The following is a 15,336-nucleotide window of genomic DNA, read 5'->3' as shown; positions in this document are numbered from 1 at the left end:
TAGGTTCTTGTAACCTGGATGAGTAGGTAAGAACGCAGAGACGCCAGTCACCTAATACACCTTCTTTCTGCCCACCCCGATGCTCTTCCCTTCCTGTGTTTATTTCTCTTAGCCCCCCTACACATACCCCTCTAGGAAACGAATACGTTACAATCAGCTAAAGTTGGATTTTTTCTGGTACCTGTTTATCCCTCTGCTCTTAGAGGATGCCATTGGATGGATGCTCCTCGCTCTCAAGCATCCTTCCCTTGCAAAATATGATGGCAGAGTGACATCATGTCCTGATATCCTTGTAGCCCCTTCCCTGGGTTTGTTTTGGTGACCACTCGGTCCCACCTTCCTTCCCATCAGTCTGTGGGCTTTGCCTTGTTTTTTCTTTTCAAAGTGTGTCCAAGCTCCCGGGATATCTCCTTTCCTTTCTGTCTTTTTTTTTTTTTTTTTTCCTCTCCTCCCTTTAGAACAGAGAGCTCTTTTTTCCCCCCTCCCCCAAGTTGGGGCGACTGCAGAAATATTTGTTTTTCTGTGACATCAGTTCCTCGCCATCCATGCCGTGTTTTAGTTTGTGCCTCAGCCGCTCGCTACAGCCTCCCCGGGGAGTCAGTACCACCCGTGCCTGGATACATGAGGCAGAGATGTGAGCGAGCAGGATAACCGGTCTCGCTTTAGCTTGTCTGCCTTTCACGTCCAAGCTGTGTCTGCCCCTTAGCCCTGGGGTCCAGTGAGACCTCCCCGGCAGCATCTGGGAAATACGGGAGAGGGGGGAAAATGTGCCCTTTTTTACCTACTGCACAGTAAAGTCAGAAAGAGGGAGCCAGAGCCAGAGCGAAAATCTCATGCAGAGGAAGCTACCAAATAAAGGCCAGTGAGTAATGCATATGTCTTCTGGGTATTCCGTGCCTTCCGTGAGGTTGCTGCCTGCAGTTGCCTCCGCCAGGGCTGTGTGTGTGTGTGTGTGTGTGTGTGTGTGTGTGTGTGTGTGTGTGTGTGTGTGTGTGTCGTCTGGACTGGATGCAGCACGGAGGGAGCCCGAATGCTGACTTCTATTATCATGTAGTTGGCTCGGGCCCCGTGCTCCTTTGCAACCCCAGATTGTTACAAATGCAGAGAGCTCGGGCGTCTGCTGCGCTGCCCGAGTGCGGGGATGTGGCCGGAGCCCCTGGCAGCCGTGTCGCCGGGAATGCAGTGAGCGGGCTGCCGGTTGGTTTGTTTTTTCCTTTGGCAGCCGGGATGGGGAGGGGGCCGGCATCTTGGCTTTTTTTTTAAAGACAAACCAGGCACTGGAGGAACCGTGCCCAGGGAGTGATGCTACTGATAAGGGAGATTAATGAAGGAAATGTATCCAAAAAGGACTGACGGTATGTGATCTGTAATTGAGGCCTGCTGAGTGCGAGGGAGCTTGCTTGCTTGAATTCTGGCATTTAGGGTTTGGTGGGTTTTTGCGTGGCCAGCCCCCCTTTTCCCTTCTCTCCCCCCCCCCAAAAAAAAAATAAAACAAAACAAAACAAGAAAAAACCAGGGACGGTCTGGAGTCGGCCGGTGGCTGGGCTGGATCGGCGTGACAGATGTGTTGTGTAATTGTGATGGAGCTCTCGGCTGGCTGGAAGGGAGAGATCCCCACACATCCCCATCCCCACGCACACACCTCTCTTAATCTGCATTGCCGTAGCCAGGCCAATCAATATCCTGCCTTAATGATAAAGGGTTGAGACGTTGGGGAGGTCGGACTTGCCACTATCAGCTGATTCCCCGGGAAGGAGAGGACCCAGGAATCCAGGGGAGCTGCTCGGAATCTGCGGAATGTTTTCCCTTTGCAGAGCCTTCCCGAGATCCCTGACGGGGCTTTGCTGTTTATGGGCACTTGGCAGCCCCCGTTGAACTGCATTGGCTAAAGTTGCTTTAAGATAATGGGCCATTCCTCCAGCCCTCCTGGTGTTTTGCTCCACATCCCGGATTTCAGAAGCTCCTACCTCGTCCCTATCTTTAGCTCCCGGTCTGAGGAGATGCTTTGACAAGAATGGTGTCTGTGTGTGTGTGTGTGTGTGTGCTGTGGGGAGATGCTGGGAATTTCATCATCCGGCTCTTTTTTTTTGGGGGGGGGCTGTTATCCATCATGCAGAGTAATAAAACCACAATAACCGCCCACCAGTAACTCCTGTGGTGGGCTTGGTGTGTATCATGTGGCCTGCAAGTGCCGTGCTCGCTCGTGAGGGCAGGATTTTCCCTTCATTTGTACTATATTGGCAACAGTGATTAGGTTATTCCGAGCACGTGAACGTGTCCCCTCCCCCAGTGGAGGCAGGAACGAGCCAGATCATAGAGGCAGCTTGGAAGAGACAGCTTGGATTGCGTTGGGGAATTGGTTTGCTGGGGAACCCTCAGAGGAGAAAGAAAGAAGGTTGGGGTTCATTGGTCGGCTGGACTGAAATTCGAGGGTGGGGGCGGCGGGGTGCAGAGAGACTGGGCTCTCCGAGGAGGAGGAGGAGGAGGAAGGAAGGAAGGAAGTAGCTGTGTCATGGTTTCTCAAGAATGTCTGTCAAGTCTTTGCCTCTGTCTTTTCATGCCCCCCACGTGCTTGGAGTTCGTGTTTATGGGAATCCTGGAGACATAGGTACCGATGGACGAGAAGGGCTGGGGCCTCACGGGCAGGAATTCTGTTTCAGGGGGTGTCTTCTTCACGGACCTGTCAGCCTGAAAAGTCTGTCAATGGTTTGGATGCTGTCCCTTCCCCCAGACTGAGTGATGAGAAATTTATGTGTATTTGTATTCTGTATGTTTGCTTGTGTGTGTTCGTCTTTGCCCGTGTGTTGATTACGTCAATTTATTTTTAAATTAAATATTTTCCCCCCTCCATTGACCAAGCATTCATATATATATATATATATATATATATATGTATGTATGTATGTTTTTTTTAAAATCCCTCCCACCTCTTCCATTGGGGAAAAAAAAAAGAAGAAATAAGCAAAACGTGTGTCTGTTTTCAAAACAAGGGGGCAGAGCAGCCCAGTGCTCTGAGAGATCTGAAAGATCCTGCAGTATTTGATGCTGAGCCCTTGGGATGTCAACATTCCGAGTGGATTTCTGTTCCCTGCCCGGGTCTGAATCTGGCTCCGTCACCAGCGTAGTGTCTCAGGGTTTAGTCAGCGATTTTCTTGGCCTCTTCCTTTGGTTCACTAATTTAGGACATGAGTTCAGCTACGTCAGGCGGCTGCCAGCAGAGACAAGCTCTTGAGTTAATCTATCTGGGATTTCACATCGCTCCATTGAGCTGGCCCGAACCCGGGGTCCACCATCTACGCTTGTCTCCTAAATCCAGGTGGGAGATTAAATGATTCTATATTGAGCAAATCATTTCACTCTCTCAGCCTCAGTTTCCTCATCTGGAAAATGGGATTATTAATAATAACAATAACAATAATAATAATGATAATATCTAGGATGCTTGTATGAATCTAGTGAAATAATGTGCATAAAACAGGTTTTAAATTTTAAAGCATTATGTTTGTGATTGTATATTTCAGCTATCATTATTATCATCGTGGAATATTTGGGATATCCTGTAAGGCTGTTTCTAAATTTGCCAGGATTCTAAGGGGAAGGACTGGTAGATGAATACTCATTTAATTTTATGTTTAGTATCTTGTATTTAATTGTTTTCCATCTCCTACATCAAGAGAAAACTTTGCGTTAGAAAAGAAGCTCCTTGATTATGGGAATTGTCATTTTTTGTCTGCCCCCTCAGTCCCTGACATACAAAAGGTAATTGGGTGGTACAGTGGGTAGAGCATTTGGGCTGGCATTAGGAGGACATCGTTCAAATCCGGCCTCAAACACTTCTCAGTTGTGTGACACTGGGACAGTCACTTCCTATTTGTTTGCCTCAGTTTTCTCAACGATAAGATGGGGATGAAACTAGCACCTACCTGACAGAGTTGTTGTGAGGATCAGATAAGAGTTGTATAAATCAGAAAGGGTTATATCTCTATCATTCCTCAGCTCTGCTCTTAAGTAGATCAATCTGCCTTGGGAGCACATATTAGAACTGGGATTAGTCTATGACCTTTGCAGAATTGTGGTCAGGGCAAATGAAATAATAATTATAAAGCGCTTAGCAGGGTGTCTAGCACATCATAGGTTCCATTTAAGTGTTAGCTCTTGTTATCATCATTATAATGGGAGTAAGATCTTAATAAATGCTTATTCAATTGAATTGAATAAAGATAGTGGTGAACATGTTGGAAATTTCCAACTCTCCCGGTGGGGACTTAGAGGTCAAAAAGTTTTTTGCCCCCTTTCCTTTTCCTGCTGAGTTTGAATTAATTTAAGGCAAATGGCTCATTCCCTTTGTTGAGAATTTGCATTTTTCTTGACTATGATGCTCAAATTCAGTAGATCTTTACAGATCAGTGAGATTCAGAGCGTGGAGTGACAGATGCTTTATGGCGAAATTGAGAATTTCCAGGATGGGTATGTTTGGATCCCAGGAATTGAGTTCCATGTCTTTATTTCTTGAGTGTCAATTATGTGCCCAGTCCTGTGCTGGGCTTCATGAGGAATAAGAGGGATGGATCTTCTTTTCCTCTTTCTGGGCTTTTGAGTTCTGAATGTCATTGGAACAAAGGTAAGCAGTAGAAGCCAGCAGAAAGTAAGCTTCTTGAAGTCAGGGGCTGTTAAGGTTTGTTTTTGTTTGTTTGTTTTTTTATTTCCCTACCTGTTCCAAAAGCCTATCATAAATACCTGTTGCTTGATTGGTTGGTTGTTGGTACAGGCCAAATCACTTAAATACTTAGTGATTTGGGATGCCGTGGTTCTGATTTAACTAAGCTAAGACTTGCTTTGCATGATGTTTCCTCAAATCATATTGTAGAAACTCCAATTCATGTGGTCAAGATAGCTGTGAGTACATTTGAAGAAGTCAGTAAGGTCATTGATGAGAACTCTCCCCAAATCATCTGAATATAATCAACCCAAAGCCCAGCACTGATTTTCACTTGCTCCCAAAGCTAAGGAGATATCTCACAGAGGAATAAAACCAGTTTCTGTAATAGAGTCATAGAATTCCAGGGCCAGAAGGATCTCTAGATCCCTTCTAGAGTTGTATAAAGCGTAAGGTCCAGTCCTTTTTTTTTCCTACAAGCATTTATGAAAAGCCCCTAGCATGGCACGGTGGGGAGAACCCGTTATGGATATCTAGTATTGGCGAGAGTAGCCAGGCTTTTTGCTGGCCACTGAAATAGCCAGCTCATATTACAGTTGGTAGAACTCTTCCTTTATAATACCTTGGTTTGCTAGCAAATCAATGCTGAGGGTTTGAAGATAATCCCCATTCATCTTCCTGGTAAATATGCATGAGGTTTTAGGAAGCCAGGTCAGCAGTTTGGGGGTCTGGCAACATCACTTTGAGAGATGAGCTCAAGCCCGAAGGTTTAAACACGGTCATCCTCTCATCCTGGATTTATGAAACACTCAACCTGTGCTTAGCTTATGGAAGGTTTCAAAATCATTGACTAGAACCCAGCAGGAAGAAGTAAAGACACGTCGCAGGGTTTAGTTTGCGTTTCAGTGTCAACTCATTTGTAACGAGTAAAACTCAGACTAGGGTCTTTTCAAAAATATAGATTTTTGTCCTTAGTTTTTTTGGCAAGTGTAGGTAAAAATGAACAGAGCATAGGGACGGAAAAGAAAAATGAGCATGCAAGCTGAGAACTACCAGCCGGCCAAAAACCCAAGAGACTGTAAATGGCTGTGTCTGAATATAAGCACTTTTGCTTACTGGCTAAAGAAAGGCAGCAGCACAGTGAACAGAGGCTGGCCTTGGAGTGAAAGATGATCTTGGTTCAATCCTACCTACACCCTGGCTGACAGCATGGATTCTGGGAGAATATAGGCTTCTTGAGAGCAGGACTTAGCTCATTTTTCTATATATTATCTCCAGTACCTAGGACAGTGCTTAGCTCACAGCAGCTGCTCAGTAAATTACTGTTGTTATTTTTTTAAAAGATAATCTCCTTATTTTGCCTAGACCAAATACTCATAAGCTTATTGCCACTATTGATCTATATATGAACTTTGACTTGCTCCATTCCCCACATAGAACAATTTTGCCCCCTATCCCCACCTTCCCCCAACGATAGCACTGAATTAGTGCAGATATCAGATCAGCTTAACTTATCATGTCTCAAGAGATCACTCAGCTTCCTGAGTAGACTGGATGTCAGGTATGGACCAACACACTTACCAGAGAATTGAAATGTTCAAATTTGTTACTATGGATGGAACACTTAATTTTTCAGGATCACAGGCAACTATTCAAGTTCCCCATTGGTGGAAAGCATTTCCACACTGGGAATTTTCTATAGAGATAAAATGAGAGGATGTAGAAAGGAAATCCAGGAGATCATCTGGAGATGAAGGAACTCCAATGGCCATCTGCCCCATTTAAAGATGAGGTCCAAGGAAATTTAAATAAACTTGCTCCAAGATCACAGAGAATTTGAACTGAAGGTCAGTTGACTTCAAATTCAGCACCTTACCCACTATACCATACTGCACAAGTAACATTTCCTCTTGTAAAAGCCCCAAAGATCATCAAATTTCAAATGTTGAGGGGGAAGTGATCCTAGGGGTCACCTCCCAAATTGTCCCAGAAGAGTGAGTCCCTGAGCTCTGCAGCCTCCTTTTCATCCCAGTCATGTTCTGCCTTGAACCCTTGTTCTTCATAATCCTCTTCCACCTGAGAACTGTAATCGCACTAACACTACCATTGCTTCTGGAAAAGTCATGACAGGGCATTGCCTACTTGGTCCACTCCATTCCTGTGAATTCTTAGACCAGATCTCTCTTCCCTGGCTTCCATTTACTTATTTATTGTTTCTCCCTAATAATAAATTCTTCCAGGATAAGTAATACCATTTGTATTTGCATCACCTGTGTTGAGTATAATGCTAAGTAAATGCCTTTTCTTTCATTTATTCCTTTTTTTTTTTTTTTTAAAGTCATTCGCCCTTCTAATTCAGTGTTTTTGGGGTCCTTGAAGTTTCTCCCCCCCAAAAAAAATCCCTTTTGATATCCCTGTAATTAGTTTCTTTTATTATCTTGTGTATTTTAGGCATTTAATGCATTACTTTGAGAAGGGTCCCCAGGCTTCCCCAGGCCACCAATGTAGCCCATAACACAAAATAGATTATGAAGTCAGATCTGGCCCAGTCAGATCTTCTTAAAGAGAAAGAAACAGGGGTTAGAAAGGTCAAGTGATGAGATTGTCAGAGATAGGTATGCTTGGATCCCAATAGAGTTCCAAGTCTTTATTTCTTGAGTGTCAATTATGTGCCCAGTCCTCTGTTGGGCTTCATGAGGAATAAAAGAGATAGACCTTTTCCTCTTCCTGGGCTTTTGAGTTCTGAGCATCATTAGAACAAAGGTAAGCAGTAGAAGCCAGCAGAAAGTAAGTTTCTTGAAGTCAGGGCCTGTTAAGGTTCCCTCTCCCCCCCCCCCCCCCCCACTCCCAGAGCTTAGCACCTATTCTGAAATAAGCCTGTCATAAATACTTTTCTTACTTGATTGGCTGATTCTTAGTACAGGCCAAATCACTGAGTCGTGTTCCTCCTTTCTTAGATTTTCAGGGTTAGAAGGGACTTGAATCCAGCCTGTCGCTGAAAAATATTTTCCTCTGCAACATTCCAGGCCATTTCCCAGATGTGTCATCCATTGCCTTTTGCAGTACCCACATCTTTATGGTTTACTGGAGTCTTTCTTGGATCTTATGTCACACTGTAGCATTAAGGAGTACTCCTTTGTGTCACAAGGTCATGCATTGACCTGTGTCATCACATTCCTTCTGCTGATAATTGTTCTATTCCAGTATTGTAATTTCTCTCTCTCCCCTGCCCTTGTCCCATCCTGCCTCCCCTCGCACTCTACCTTGGAGCAACCAAACATTAGAGTTAAGCAAAACAGATTAAGTGTGTGATGTGCCTCATTTCACCTGAGGAGCCCTTCTGTCTGCTAAAAGGAAAATGCCTCGTGCCTAATAGATGCTATAGAAAGACTTCTTTCTTTCTTTTTTCCTTTTCCTTCCTTGTTTTTCTTCTTGGCTCCACTAGGCTACAGTAAGTTGTTGGATTGGTTTGTTTGCCTGTAGAGTATTGTTTGCTCTTGATCTGTTTCCATGCCTAAAGAAGGAGGATTTGGCCCACAGAATTTTTTTTTTTTTTTCTCAGAATCTTACAGTTTTTCCCATCAAAGCAGAGGTAGAATGAATATCAGAAATTGTCTTGTTTCCTCCAAGGCAAAGTTCAACAGCCCTGAATTAGCTCACCCTGTGCTTGAGGATCTAGACATCCCCAATTGGGCAAATATTAAACCCTGGGAATCTGGAGAGGGTCCTTCATGTAGTCTTTAAGCCCCAGGCACAGAGCCAATAACTTGCCAGGTTTTTGTCAATGGAGGGAATGTGTAAATGGCCACTTGTTTCTCTTGATCTGAAGAATCATTGGGTGGCTGCAGAAAATCTGTTGACTTTGATACTTCCTAGGCTTTTAAAGAGAGATTATATGTGTCTATGATGTAGTTCTGTGGCAGGCCAAAGGAGAGCCTTTCCTTCTATGTTCTCATGATTCTGATTTGGGGAAGCACATACTCAGTTTTGAGTTTTCCCCCTTCCCTCTGAAAACCATATTTTTTCACAGAATCAAAGAATGGGAAGGAGCTTGCCTTCTTTGTCAGGAAGACCAGGATTCAAATCCAACCTGAGATATCTACCAGCACCGTGATCTTGGTCACGTTGCTTTACCAAACTGAGTCTTAATTTCTTCTTTGTACTGAACATACAATAGGGTGTCAGTGGAAAGAAGCTTTAGAGTTGGGCTATTCAGTCATGTCTGACTCTTGGTAACCTCATGGAGGATTTTCTTGGCAAAGATACTGGAATGGTTTGCCATTTCCTTCTTCAGCCCATTTTGCAGTTATGAAACTGGAGCAAACAGGGTTAAGTGACTTGCCCACGGCCACACAACTAAAGGATCTGGGTTAAAATTTTACCTCCAATGCTTATTGTCTGTTGTTTCCTCTTCTATGAAATGGCAGGTTTGGACCAGATGCCCTTCTATGTTATTATCCATGATCCTACCTCAGAATGGTTTAGGGGAAGTAGGAGGAGAAGAGTTAAAGAAAGATAATATATAATGTTTTGCAAATATTAAAGCATTATATAAACTTGAGCAGTCTCTATGTGGTGCAGTATATAGAGTCCTGGACTTTGAGACAGGAAGATCTGAGTCCAAATACAGCCTTTTAAACTTTGTGACATTGAACAAATTACTTGACTTCTGTCTGCCTCAGTTTCCTCAAATCTAAAATGGGAATAAGAGCACCCACTTCCCGGGATTGTTGTGAACACATTATCAATTAGAGCTGTCCAAAAGTAGAATGGGATTACTACCACTGATAGTGAATCACTGAATAAATGCTTCAAGCAAATTATACATGGTCAATTATTAATATATCTAGAGCCGGGTATCTTAAATTTTTTCCAATCATGATCGCTTTTCTGAGACATTTTTACATGATCCTGCTTCTATAGAGATGTAAAATAGTTACACAAATCAAACTGATAAATTATAATTTCACAATTTCCATATTCAGTTATAAGACCCTCACATGGAGACTCAAAGCACAGTTTAAGAAGCTGGGAACTACAGCAGGAATGCTTTTTTTAACTGGATAAGTTGAATTCTTTAAACAATATTTTGAAATTGTATTGCACTGCTATTGACTTTCTTCATATTCCTGTGTATTTTATTTTATGTATTTGAAGACATTATTCTGAGAGAATTCAGAGGCGCTACCATTTGCCCCAAGAGTCCTGGCTTAAAGTTAAGGACTGCTGATCCAAAGAGTATTTGTTTATGTACTGGTTGAATTAAATCATCATTTAGGTGCTCTTCCAGTAGGCAATTCAATGGTTGCTGTCCAGGGTCCTGCCTAAAATACAGGCGGGCAGAACTCAACAATATCCTAGAGAAAGAATTTGATGAAGGCCAAAGAGGAATGGTAGAATTGCCAGTTTCCCAGTAGAATTGCCAAGTATAACAAGATTAATCTCTTCTATATAATAACCCTTCAAATACTTCAATTTAGCTCTCATGTCCACCTAGATTTAATAGGCTAAATAACTCCAGTTCATATAGTGGATCCTCATGCCATTTCTGCCTCTAATATTATCTCTTATGCTTCCTAATTGGTATCCTTGCTCCAAGTCTTTCTTCTTTTTAATCTATTTTCCACACAAATAGTAGAGTGATTTTCTTCCTTTTAAAAAAAATATTTTATTTTCAATTCATGAACAAAACAAGCATTCTCAAACATAGTTGAATAAACAAAGATGATTGCACTTGAAACTGCAGTCTATCAGGTACAATTTGTTATTCCCTCAAAGTATACAACAAAATTATTGTGTAAATTTTTATCAATTTAAAATTATTTTTCCTTTTTAACTGTAGGTCTGCTCATGTAGTTTTTGCTTAGTAAAGGACAAGACTCACCAGTACGAGAGCGTAAAATATACCATCTTACTCTTCCCAGTTTACATAGTAGATATTTAACAAGTGCTGAATGATTGACATAGCAGGCTTTCATGGCCCATCCCTCTTTTCATTTTAAGTTTTTCAACTTATTGATGAATAGAATTTAACCCAACACTCTACCCAGGGCAAGGGATAATGGCATTTTACCCTGGAAGTATTCTTTTAATAAAAAGATTACATTGGCTTTCCTGGCCTCTTTATTGTATTGTTGATTCTTGTTCAACTTGTAGTCCATTAAAATCCCCATATCTTTTTCTGAATGGATTGGAGAATGTTGAGAATTAGCATGGGCATGTGGGAAATGAGACAGTGGTTGTTAAATTAAAAAAAAAAAAAAAAAAAAGACTCAAGTCCCTGCTCCTGTTAGCTGCCTTATTCGATAAGTCACTTTTCCGCCTTGTGCCTTTGGTTCCCCCATTTGTAAAATGGGGATAGACAACACTTTTAGCACCAACAGTGGGAAGAGTACTTTGTAAGCCTTAAACTGCAATGTAATTGTGTAGGTTTCATCATTGTGGTAAATAATAACTAGTTCCTACAGGGGGAAAGTGATTTATGGGGCATTAAAGTAAAATAATTTTCCAGAATCAAGCATGTGATTTAGTTGAGTTTTTTTGAAAATTAAATTAGTCTGGTTAAAATTTATGATCTAAACACCTTTTAAATGAAGCTATCACTGGGAAAAAAAAACACCAAAAAAAACAAAAACCTATTGGACTGAGAAAGTAATTGAGTATCAAGCAATTACCAGCTAATTCCCTACTTAGTTCATTTTTTTTCATCCCCAAATCTAATATCAAATCTATCAATTCATTCATTTGAAATATTTTTTTTTCCTCCTGTGGTCTGTGTTGAAAAGAATACATTGCATATCCTTGCCCAGGATTTCAGTACCATGAAGTTGATTTAATGGCAACGAGAGTCAGAAGCTGCTGAGATCTTGGATCGAGGGGTGCATGAGGTCAGCAGAGAAGAGAGATGGAAGAGATGTAGGGGAGCCACTGAAATGCTGAGGGGGCTGGTGGGTGGGCCATTTAAGGACCAGGCCTGGCATAAAATGGGTACTTTATAAATGCCTGATTCTCTGCTGGATAAAAAGATCTGAAGATGTTTAGACTGGAGAAAAGGAAGCTTAGGAGAGGACCAGGTTAACTGTCTACAATGATTTGAAAGGCTTTTCTCATCAGAAAGATATCTGACACATTCTTTATCTCCACTGGGTAAATATGGGGATCAAATTACAGAATTTGTTGGAGGGGATTTGTATTAATGGGTTTATTCATCAAAGCATTTATTTTGTACCAGCTGTGTGTCAGAAACCTGTCCTGTGTTAGGCACTGATGATACAAAGGCAAAAGCAACTACAAAAAGAAAATACTGCCTTTGAGGTGATTGCATTCTTCTCATGTGGGGAATGGGGAAAAACATACACAGTTAAGTAATGGAAAGTGGATAGAGCACTGGCCCTGGAATCAGGAGGACCTGACTTCAAATCCAGTCTTAGACACTTACTAGCTGGGTGGCCCTGGGCAAGTCACTTAACCCCAGCCTCAGAAAAAGAAAAAAAGAAAAAAAAAAGAAAAAGAAGAAAGGGAAGTGGTGAAGGTTGACGAAGATCTTGGGGGATATCCAGGAAGACCTAAGTTAGGTAGTGAGTTGGATCTGAGCGTTGAAGGAGTTAGGGATTTTAAGATAGGAAGGTGAGAGGGAATGCATTCCTGAGATGGGAAACAGTCTTGTGAAGGTAGGAGATAGAATGTAGTGTTTGAAAAAATAGCAAGCGGCCAGCTGGCTTAGGACACAAAATGGGAAGTTCAATGAGCCGGCACAAAGCTAGGCTGGAACCAGAGTGTGAATCAGTCAATCATCATGCATTTATTAAGCTCCTATTATGTGTCAGACTTCTATTTACTAGCCACTGCTCAGGATGTTAAGTTCCAACCAATTACTAGAAATAATAGGACAGAATTAAAACTTCTTGAAGGAGGAGGGTGACATGTAGAGTGTCGATTGAGCAGCTGTTTGAAGGGAGAACAGAAAGGGAGAGAGATGGCCATCTCTGGAGATTCCCTAGTAGGAGCAGGTTGACCAGTTGTTAGCGGTCTTATGATGGGATGACTTTTTGTTTTTTAATTCTCTCTCTTTCCACCCCCATATTTTGTTTTGCATCGACTTCTTCCCCAGTATAGCTTTTCATCCTGTAAAGGGATAACTGTAGTATCCAGGGATGGGTTGGTTGATGGTGTCTGGGAACCCTTTAAACCTTATGATTCTAGATCCTGAAGAAGAAGGCTTCTGAATGCTTGGCTCTGTTACTTTTCTAAATCTGTGGCTAAGTCATGCTGAAACTAAAGATCCCTTTGTTTTCATCTCTAGCTCGTGCCTCTTTCAGACTGTACTGCCTTGATTTCAATAGTGTCATTAAGCCCTGGTACAGGGGATGTCTCAGTAGCACCAACCCTTTAATTTAGAATTCCCCAGACAGGAGAAATATGTGATTATGTGACCCTGCTTTCCATGGAAGCTTCCGTGTCCCGGCAGAGTCGCGCGTGATATTGGGAAACAGACTTTCCTTCTTTCGTCAAGGATGGCATCTTTTCCTTTTCCTTTACATCTGCTTGAGATACCCCTCTATTTCTTCCCCCTGATCAGGAGAGAGGAGAGGAGAAGTAAGCAGATTTCTTAGAGTATTGTTGTAGTGAGTAGTACTGGAGGTGCTAAATAGTACAGGGGGACAGATACCTGGTTCCAAATCTGCCTTGAACTTATATTGGTTCTGTGAAAATTGATAAGTCACTTAAACCTTCAGTGTCACCGGATAACTCTCTAAACCCATTGGTTGTAGGAGAGTCACCAATTGGCATTGGTGGAGTGACTTTGCACTCTGGGAGATCTTTGTGTAGATACAGCCTCTACTTCCCTTTTCTCCTCCAAAATATCCATTCCTTTACTCCTTGTGGGACATCCCCAGCTGAACAAGCGGACTTGGTGACCATGCCAAATCGGGCACCCAAATGGAGGACCAGTAGCTTATATCTGTGGTAGTAACAGGCACCAGGATTGTGACACCAAAGGTTTTATTTTTTTCTTCTTGTTTTTAAATTCTCTTTCCTACACTGCCGTCACAGTGGTGTGCCCTATTATAGACTCACTTAGAATAATAAGGTTGGTTATGTAAGGCACATTCTTTGCAAACTTTGAAGGACAAACTTGAGCGCTTTCTTGCTAGTGGTCACATGCTAGGGATCTTCCTTTCCCTGGACTTTTTCTGTACTTAAGAAACTCTTAAGTCTCTGTCTCTGTCAACTAAATTTTTTTTTTTTTTTGGAGTTTTATTAATGGCAGTTGTTTTTATATCATTTTTTCCCAATATAAATCTCCTCTCCCAACTGGTAAGCCTTCTGTTCTAACAAAGATCTTGATATATAACAAGTTGATTTAAAACCAGCCAAGACTGATCACATCTGGCAACATAGGCAACTTTTTCTACCCTCTCCTCTCAACCAGAGAAAGATGGTGCAATTTTCTTTTAAAATTTCTATTAAATTTTAATGGATATCTTTTGGTTTTATATTGCTGTTATCTCCAAAAATATCCCTCTCCTACAAGTCTTTCCTTTAAAAAGAAGGGGGAAAAAACAGATCAGCCATATTAAGCACTAAACCAGCCACATTCCTAGTCCCCCACTTCTATCAAAAAAAACCATTTTTCATCTTCCTTTGGGATCAACTTGGACATTCATTATAAGTGCTTTTGGGTTCAGTTTCATTTCTGTTTTGGTTCTACTTCCTTCTCTCTCTATCCGTTCAATTAGCTCACAGAATATTAGGACCAGAAAGAGTCTCAGACTCCTAAGGGATGACCCCCTTATGTTAGAGATGGGGAAATTGAGGCCCAGAGAGGCAGAGGGGATAAATGGAGCCAAGATTCGAACTCGGGCCTACTAATGTCAAGTTCACCTTCACTCTTTTTCTATATCAAATCTTTGCTTCTAAAGGGATGTGAGCAGAAGAAATCAAGACTGTGTAGGAAGACAAAAAGAGCCATATTCTCCCTCTTATTTACCCACAGGGGCTTTGAATGAGTCAGCGAATTAGTGGTTTGCATTTAAGTATTTTAATTCAGTTGCAATAAGCCTTCATTTATTTGCCTTTATTAGAGCTGAGTGGCTTAATGGATGGAATGGTAGTTTTGGACTTAGGAAAATCTGCTTTGAGGGAGGGCTAGGTGGTACAGTGGATAGAGCACCAGTCCTTATCAGAGTCAAGAGGACCTGGGTTCAAATCTGGTCTCAGACAGTTAACACTTCCTAACTGTGTGACCCTGGGCAAGTCATTTAACCCCAATTGCCTCAGCAAAGAAAAAAAAATTGCATTTGAAGCTTGCCTCAGATGACTACTAGATAACGTTGGAAAGAGATTCTGAAATAGATTTGGAACTCTGATTTTCTTGCTTCCAAAGTCTAGTATTCTACTCCATGCTGCCAATTCTGGGTTTCAAGATGCTGTTGAATTGCTTTGTTCTCCAGTAAAGGTGGAGAAAATTTTGTAAAAAGTAGTCCCGTTGCCATAATGTCACCATTATGATTTGGTTTGGGGAGGAAAAAACCATCTTTCACATCATTTGATTTTCTCAGTAAGATGACTGTAAAAAAAAAAATTGATAGTCTATTTTGAATATCTTTCCCATGGGTCTTGTTCTTCCCTTTTGTGGTATTACACTTCAGGGTTTTAGCCTGAATGGGATGAAACGA

The 15,336-nt window shown here is 41.8% G+C and overlaps 1 protein-coding gene across 2 annotated transcripts in view; it reads left to right on the top strand.

Annotated features, from left to right (window-relative positions):
• Positions 1-15,336, top strand: part of PRKCZ (protein kinase C zeta) — a 231,008-nt gene that overhangs the window by 42,829 nt on the left and 172,843 nt on the right. The window contains exon 1 of one of the 2 annotated variants that reach the window (XM_074306515.1): positions 610-862. The exons of the other annotated variant lie outside the window; for it this stretch is intronic. The gene's annotated coding sequence lies outside the window, so the exon portion shown is untranslated. Of the gene's footprint in view, positions 1-609; positions 863-15,336 lie in introns of those variants that run through there. 2 annotated transcript variants of the gene reach the window in all.

This window comes from Sminthopsis crassicaudata, chromosome 3, assembly GCF_048593235.1.
Source record: "Sminthopsis crassicaudata isolate SCR6 chromosome 3, ASM4859323v1, whole genome shotgun sequence".
In the NCBI taxonomy this organism is placed as follows: domain Eukaryota; kingdom Metazoa; phylum Chordata; class Mammalia; order Dasyuromorphia; family Dasyuridae; genus Sminthopsis; species Sminthopsis crassicaudata.
The sequence above is the reverse complement of the archived record's forward strand: the minus strand, read 5'-3'. Positions and strand labels throughout refer to the sequence as shown.